The following is an 8,039-nucleotide window of genomic DNA, read 5'->3' as shown; positions in this document are numbered from 1 at the left end:
TGATTAACACTCATACTCCTGGCATTCAAAGGCATGGGCTGATAGGGAGATTAGATTATTGGTTCTCAAACAATGTGTCTGTGCCACTGGCGACCTCCTGTTCTGAATCTTTGCTTGCTGTCTGCACAGTGGGGTGAGATCTATTTATTTATTTATTTTTAACAGCACTGCTTCAGCAGTGAGTTGCAGGCAGCCTTTCAGAGGGCTCCAGTTCCTGCGTTCAGAGGTAAAGGTGTGTTCATCATTTAAAATAGAAATAGGGAACATTTGGCCGTGACCTTGCTGTGACATCCTAAGAAAAAAAAGAAAAAAGATGAGCACACTGATTGCAGACTTACCCTGCTATTTCATGTTCATATCACCAAACGTACTCTCAAGTTTACCTACACTTCAATAACCTTTAATCACACAAAATACAATGCAGGCAAATATGTGTGAGGAGTTTAGGGTTACAAAAACAGTGTGTGCTGGGGTCAGTACTCAGTCTTCAGCAGGTCAATTTATAATCTAGCTATTTTTCCAGTTGATTTGAAAAACAATCTCCTTCATCCTCGGGCCTAGGTAATTTGAGGTGAATGGTGGACTGATGGCATTTAAAGCAAAATTATTTCACAGCTTTTCTGTGCAATGTGGTTGCTTATTTGCTTGACAGTGGGTGTGTGCCAGATGTTCTAAAACGTTAAAAAAGTCTCATCTCCCTTTCAGCTTTGTAAATACCAGCAAATCCATTTACATTTTGTCAGATCTGTTTTTTCAACGTGATATTTTAAAGCTCCTGCCCGAATCATATCTGAGGCCTGGGGATGCTCTCCTAACACAGACAATAAATAATAACAGGAACACCTGGGATTTCATAGATATGACTGCTGTGAAAACAAGACCTGAAACAAGCTGTGCTCCTATCTAGAGAATTTACAATCTCATCAGAAAACAGGAATATGATACCAGTGAGTTAGCCAAGAAATTGTACACTACAGTCACAAATACTGATTTTCTTACAATCAGTACCATTAAAAATGGTAGTGAGGGTATACTACAGTGTGAACCTGGGCGAATGCCGATGAGAAACTGATAGCATTCTCTGTTCTTCAGTAATCTTTTCTCAAGTGATAGATAAAGCCTTGCATGCATGAACTTTGCAGCAATTTACTTTCAAAGAAAGTTACTCTGATGCACGTCAACAAAGAGGAAGGCAGAAGTCTGAAGCCAGGATGTTCTCAGTGACAAAGAAAATTACTACTTTTAGGATTTTTGTATATGCAAATAGTGCACAGAGCGGGATTTTAAAACAGTAAGATGCCCACAGCATCCTTTCTGTTCTATTTCTCTTTAAATGTCCAAGCTACTTACTCATGAACCAGAAATATACCCACAAAATCAACACCTTCATAACCATTTACTCTGGAAATAATAGCTGAAGCGAAAAAAACAAACCCAAACCTTATTTTTATTTATTTTTTTTTCATCAATGCATCTTCAACTGTCCTGACCCTGTGCTTTTTGTATGTCAGGTCTCTAAAGAGATTCAAATAGGAATGAGGGATGTGCAAGGTTATGACCCTAGAATAGTCAACACATTTTTGACTTTGTAACTGAGGACTAAAAGATCAGCAGAAAGGTAAGGGCAGAAGTTAAAAGATAAAAAGACATTACTCCTGTGGCAGGAATGCTTTGGGAACAGTGTTACAACAAACCACTCACATCTGTGAGTGGAATTCTTTCCATACCCTGGAGAATTGGATGATCTATAAAATAATCCACTGTGGAAGAGAAACCAAAAAGGCTTGAACAGATGCACAGTATTCCTAGCGCTCAGACAGTAGTACCAGAGCACAGATTAGTCTCACTGACCCAGTCACTCAGCTCAGACCTGATCAGAACAGATCATAGCTCTCCTCTAACTCAGGAGTCCAGGGGCCTTTGCAGTGGGGATCCAGGTCTCAGCCTAATATGGAGGGTCAGAACATGGCATGTCCACAGATCTGGGATGCTGGACGCACTAAGCCAAAGCCCAATTTACGTTAATCTTCAGGAACCATTTTCACCTGCAAGTTCATGTTGTGCAAATTGATAAGAGCAAATTAAACACCCATGATTCAATTTATTTACTGAGAAAACTTGGGAAGTTCCCCATTTTAGATTCAACTGAACCCATTGTTTCCAGCTTAAATTAAGAAGTTGGAGAAAAAGATCTCTTGTTCTTTGCCACTAGTAGAATGATAATTGTTATATTCAAGAAAACCTGTAGTTTTTAAGTCAGCAATATGGTTAGGATAACTTACCAGTAATACCTGCATGACACAAAAGAGTCTGCTGTCTCATTCTTTTGCATTTTCAGGCTCGGTTGTCTTGATCTCATGCTCTGATTTAACTCCATGCTTTTGTGTTTTCCTTCAAGTCAGGATAACCATTCAGTTCTGGTAAAAGACAAAGACGTGACAAGCATTAGGAGGCAGAGAAAAAGAAATATCCAACAGTAGAAATTAGCTAAAATTAATTTCTAGTTCTGCATTTCTCTGTACTTTATTATGTCCATACTCAAAGGCATCAGCTTAGTTTCAGAATTAGCAGTAATAACACCTCCCAGATCTGTGAAGTATTTTCACATAGTGAATATATAGTTCACATAGTCATACTTTCAAGTATGACTATTTGTTTTACAGATAAGGGGAACAAATAGCTGGAGTGACTTTCCTACAGTGACAGCATAAGCAATTAGCAGATAGTGAATTAAAGGCTACCTCTATATCTTCAATTGCTAAGGATGCCCTTGCTTTGTATCCTCTGATTACAGCTACCATGTTGCTTGACCTGCATTTGCCCAGTGATTTTAATTTTCTAATGACAATCCCTGATCCCCATCGCAGACACGAACATAAGGCAAGCCCTATGTTGGATGTACTGCTTCTGCGGGTACTGAAGAAACAGGAAAGCTGGCAGGCCCCCTGCATGTCTTTAGAAAGCACATCCACTTTTTGCAGTAGTGCAGCTGCATGCTCTTCTCCATGCCTGCTTTCCTTCCGTGTCTCCCTGATGAGATGGCGTAAATATCACTTTCAGTCAGCATCTTTTCTAAAAATTATGTTCCTGTCAGTTAGGTGGAGAAAGAGCTGCCTTTAGGTACTCAGCAATGGAAGCTGGGCAAGCACAAGCAATTCACCTTAAACAATACCAGCATTCTTTACAATTAACTAAACACAAACTTTGTTTTACATGGCAGTACCTGTGTTTTGCATTCAGCAGCAGTAATTAGAAAGGTAGCAGGAAGCCAGACAACAATTTATGAAGAGTTTAAGTGGCCTACAGGGGTTGAGAGAGCTGAACTCTGAACAAACACCACCCACAGCATCCACATAGAGTTTTCAAAAGGGTCTCTAGAGGCAACATACTTGGCTCATGAACCTTCAATTTAGTAGTATTATCCTTATATTTTAGTTATGTTTCAGTAATACCTAAGGCCCCGTTTTGTTGGGCAGCAAACAGTCATAGAACAGACAGTGACCTTTCCTCCAACAATCTTCTAACATAAGAGAAGATAAAGTGATTAAAGAGAGAAAATATACAGGTCATTTATCAACAAGTTAGAGGCAGTTTCTCCCCAAGGTACAATTCTCTCACAGCCAATTCTTTCTCACTTCCTCCCTCTGCCAATCCCCTTCAGTGTCCAGACATTTTTTGGATCTACCCACCCTCCTCTGCCAACTTGCACTTTTGATCTGATTCCATGAAAATTGACTTGTTTCAGCCAGCTAACACCCCCTAAAAGCTGCCTTGCAATCAAGCTAATACTTTCATAGGCGCCATACAGGCACCGCAGGCAGAATTTCCATTGTAGATTCTGCATGAGTTGTGAGAAAAGCTGACACAGCTGGGACATGGCTGCTCTGCTAATACTCATCTACTCAGGTATATATTTGACTTCAAAATAATTTCCCCTATTTAAGCACCATAGCTTATCTCTTCACGAAAGAGAGAGTAACTACACTGTATTTAACACAAGAGTTTGAGCAGTTGACATGAGCAACTTGTTCATGGTTGCACAGAAGCCAACATCCCACTGACAGTCAGTGGTTAAAAACAGGAAAAAAGAAGAAAAAAGTCTCCTTAGAGCAGAAGGCCATGTCTACATAATAAAATCTTGCCAAGAAGGCTATCATGTGGCGAGGAAAAGCCAGAGTTTCCAGGCAGGGTGCTTTTATTATCATGTGCAGTCAAGTGAAACTGGCGTTGCAACAAGCATTTTTAGGCCCTGAAAAAGCAATAAACACAACGGGGACGTGAATAAATATGGTTCTTGACTGGTACAGCTGTATCAAGAGCACCAAGTCCAGAAGCATAATGGCAACAATGCATTTTTATTAAGATAGCAAATTTCACTGTAGTGGTTATGTGGACCAAACTACATTGGTAACCCTGCACTATTGTGAGGACAACCCACTCCTGAATTATGTAGTTCAGTTTGGCTGATAACCTGATGAAGACTTGGCCTGTTAATTGTGAGGGTAGAACATGGAAGCTTTTAAATACATAACCCAGTGCTTGTATTAAATGTCCTTAAAAATGCGCTCCTTAAATTTGAGATAATCTGCTCACCTCTAAGGAAGACCATTATTACAATTCCAACACTATTGAACTTAATAGTAATGCCCATACATACACATGTATGTATGCACACACAGTATCCCTCCATTAGTAAGAAATGTATGTATCTGTATATATTTATATATGTAAAAACACCATGATGTCCACCAAGATAGACACTTTTCTAAGGGGGGATGCTTTTTCAAAGCAACCCCGCAAACAGGAAAAAAAAAAGTATCTACAACATTATCCATGACAGTTCCCATACGGATATGTAAAATCTGATTTTAGGCACATTCTAAAACGTAGGAAATCTGAAAAAAATGAAATAACGATCTGGCTTCCAGAGACTCCGTTCATTTCTTCAAACGTTTTTCAAACAGAGCTCCCTGCAGCTCTCCATCAGGTACAGTCAACAACAGACCAGATTATAAACATGCAGGCCTTGAAAAACTCCTATTTAATGAGAGGAAAAAACCATCTGTCCATGAAACGCATTAATATAGGAGATCTGTCCTTTTAGTGCACTGCAACTGTTTCTCACAGACTAACAGACTGGAATTACCACATTTGAATTTGTTCAGCTTTCATAAAACTGAGAATGGAGAAGAAAATTAAAGGCTTTGAATTCACCTTCATTTATTTCACACCTAAGAGTATTCAATTATTCAAATGAAATATATCACCGCTTTGTTACAATTCTGGGTCAAGAATGAACTAGATTTTGGAGTGAGGAGGTTGAATAAATGGGAGGAGAGGCTTTTATTTACATCGCTTTTGTTACAAAATCCCAGCACAATGTGATTAGTTACCCTCTACGCAAAGCGTTTCCTGGGGGCTGCCATCACATTTCCTTGCCAATTACTGTTGTCACTTAGTGAACTGAGATAACGGATTCCATTTATTTTTGGCCATATAATGTGGCATTTGTAAATTACTGGCCTTTATGATTTCACCATTAACAGGTTTGCTCTGTTCCACTCAACAGCAGAGTCTTGTCTTCCTCCCATCATTGCTCCTTGTAGGAATTTTTTCCGCTTTGGAAAACGGGCAATGTAACTGAATCAGCACAAGGCTATCTTACCAACTGCTAATATTAGATGACCATCCTTGTTATTTTTGCAAGGCTTCATTTTCATACAATTGAAATCCATGAGTAAACCAAGAATCAAATAACAGAGCATAGCAATCAGCACTGCACAATTTCCTTTTCTTTGGCATTGCAGAATTCTCTTTTCTCTGCATTAGATTGATAAAATCAGCTTTCATACTTTGTATTATATTTATTAGTCTAGAACAGTCCCTTGGTCAATTGCTTTTACTTTGTGCTGAGGACTTCAGGTGGCAGAAAAACAGGAAAGGGAATTTGATATAAAAAAGCAAGGTCTCCCCAGACAGCAAGAGAATTTTGCTTTGTAGAAAGCAAAGCAGCCCTATTTGGAATTTACTTGAGGTACCCCTTGGAGCATTATAAAACCACGCTATTTTTTATCGTTAGTCCCTGAAACAAGAAGTGGAGTCTAGGGGAGGGAGGCAGGGCAGAGCAGGATGACGGCCAGATTTCTTAGCTAGGGTTTCACATCTATTTTTGCTTCTCTGATTTCCTACTCTGCCTTCCTTAAAACAGACACAGTGTCTTTCCTCAAAACAAACAAACAAAAAAAAAAAAAAAACGGTCTCCATGCTTCACTTCATGCATAGTTCCTGTATCGTGTCATGTCTCAGGATACAATAATCGTGGGAGCATCTTGGAGGAGGACATGAGCTGTAGTCTTTCCTCAAATCAGAGAGAGGGTCAAAGATTAAACCCTGGCGCTCTAGGCACACTTACAGCCTCATCAAAATACATTAACAACACTGGGAATAAGATTTCCCAGTAAAATTGACACCTGGCAATGGGGACAGGGTAAAACATAACCCTGTCTGAAAATGTAGCTTAACTAAGATAAAGAAACAAATGGAAAAAAATTTTGAGTAGAGAGGAAGACAAAGTCAAGGTAAAGTGCAAGGATCCATACATCCCAGCAGCTCCCCAGTCACACATTCTCCTTGTTAAATTTTTTAAGTTAATCAGAAACACATGGGTGCTCTAGTCTCTCAAACAGATCTCCTGTTGTCTCCACTGGAGAAAACATTTCCAAAGCATTTCTTCCAACACAGAAGTCTCTCCTGACCTAGTTTCCCATCTTGTTTGCTACCTTCTAGCTGTCTCATCTGAGGTCTCACCTGCTGTTTCTCCATCTGCTAGGCTTTTTTAGATCAGAGAAGCCTCCCAAGTTACACACTAAATGTCAAGCAGGCTGAGAAAGGTTGTGTATGTCTGCTTTTAAATAGATGATATTTTCCATTAAAATGCAGCATGGAGATACTAAAGGTTAAAATTTCATTTGTTTTTTTTTGTTACTCTAATTCAAAAATAAGACTGGTTATATGAAAACAGATGCTATTGGTTCAGACCTTTGAATATCCAAGCAGAATGATATGCTATAAAGACCATTACTACCATCATTTCCAGTAATACTGAAAGCCACAAACTGGGGGCCAAAGAATATCAGATAATTTAGTCAAAGTCACTGGGAGCCTTGTGGGGATTGAAATCAAACCCAAATCCAGTAGTATAATCAGAGAACCATCAGACCTCTCCCACTTACCTTCCAAGCTATCCTAGTGCGGAAGACAAAGATTTAGTTTGCATAAATATGTAATTAAGTATCAATTTGCAGAGACTATGGTTACAACCTCCAGGGTTGCAATACTTAAGGAAACTATTCCATTCAAGCCCAGCATCCAGGGTACAGCATTTTACAGTGCATCATCTACAGTACGGTATTCTGCCAGTGTGTAAGACTATAGCACTACTGAGAAAGTTGGACGAGGACTCAGACATAGGATTTTAAGGTTTGATTTACTGCTACTCTTACAACTGTGACAAACTCTGTTCAGAGACAATGTTCTCATCTCTGCCAACTCTAAATTTTCCGCAAACTGAAGTCAAGTACCAGGAACCATCCAAAATCATGTAAGTCAACAAAAAAAGACTCAATTTACTTTTCACTGCGTTAAGGACAAGCACCCTGTAATATCGCCTACACTGTGCACTACCTACCTGACAAAAGGTGCTGCAGAGCCAGTGGTTCAGAAAACCCTAGAAAACAAAAATTTCAACAGTTATTCTCCCCTCAACAATTGCAAAGAACTCAAAACTCAACAAATCAGTACAGGCTGCAAGGTGTAATTTGTACAAGAGGTGCAAATGTATATTGGAGCTATAGGAATTAACATTCATTTGAAGTTGGTAGGAATCTTTACATTGGTTTCAGTGAGCTTTGGCTTGAACCTAGAGGCAATTAAATAGTTGTGTGGTATATTAATATTTTATGAATATCTGTAGGTAGCTGTTCTGTACCTGACTACTGTTGTGCTCTTGGAAGAGTTTCAGCCATTAAATGCCCAGCTCT

The sequence above is a fragment of the Rhea pennata genome, chromosome 4, assembly GCF_028389875.1.
Source record: "Rhea pennata isolate bPtePen1 chromosome 4, bPtePen1.pri, whole genome shotgun sequence".
NCBI lineage: Eukaryota > Metazoa > Chordata > Aves > Rheiformes > Rheidae > Rhea > Rhea pennata.
Note: the sequence above shows the minus strand (reverse complement) of the source record.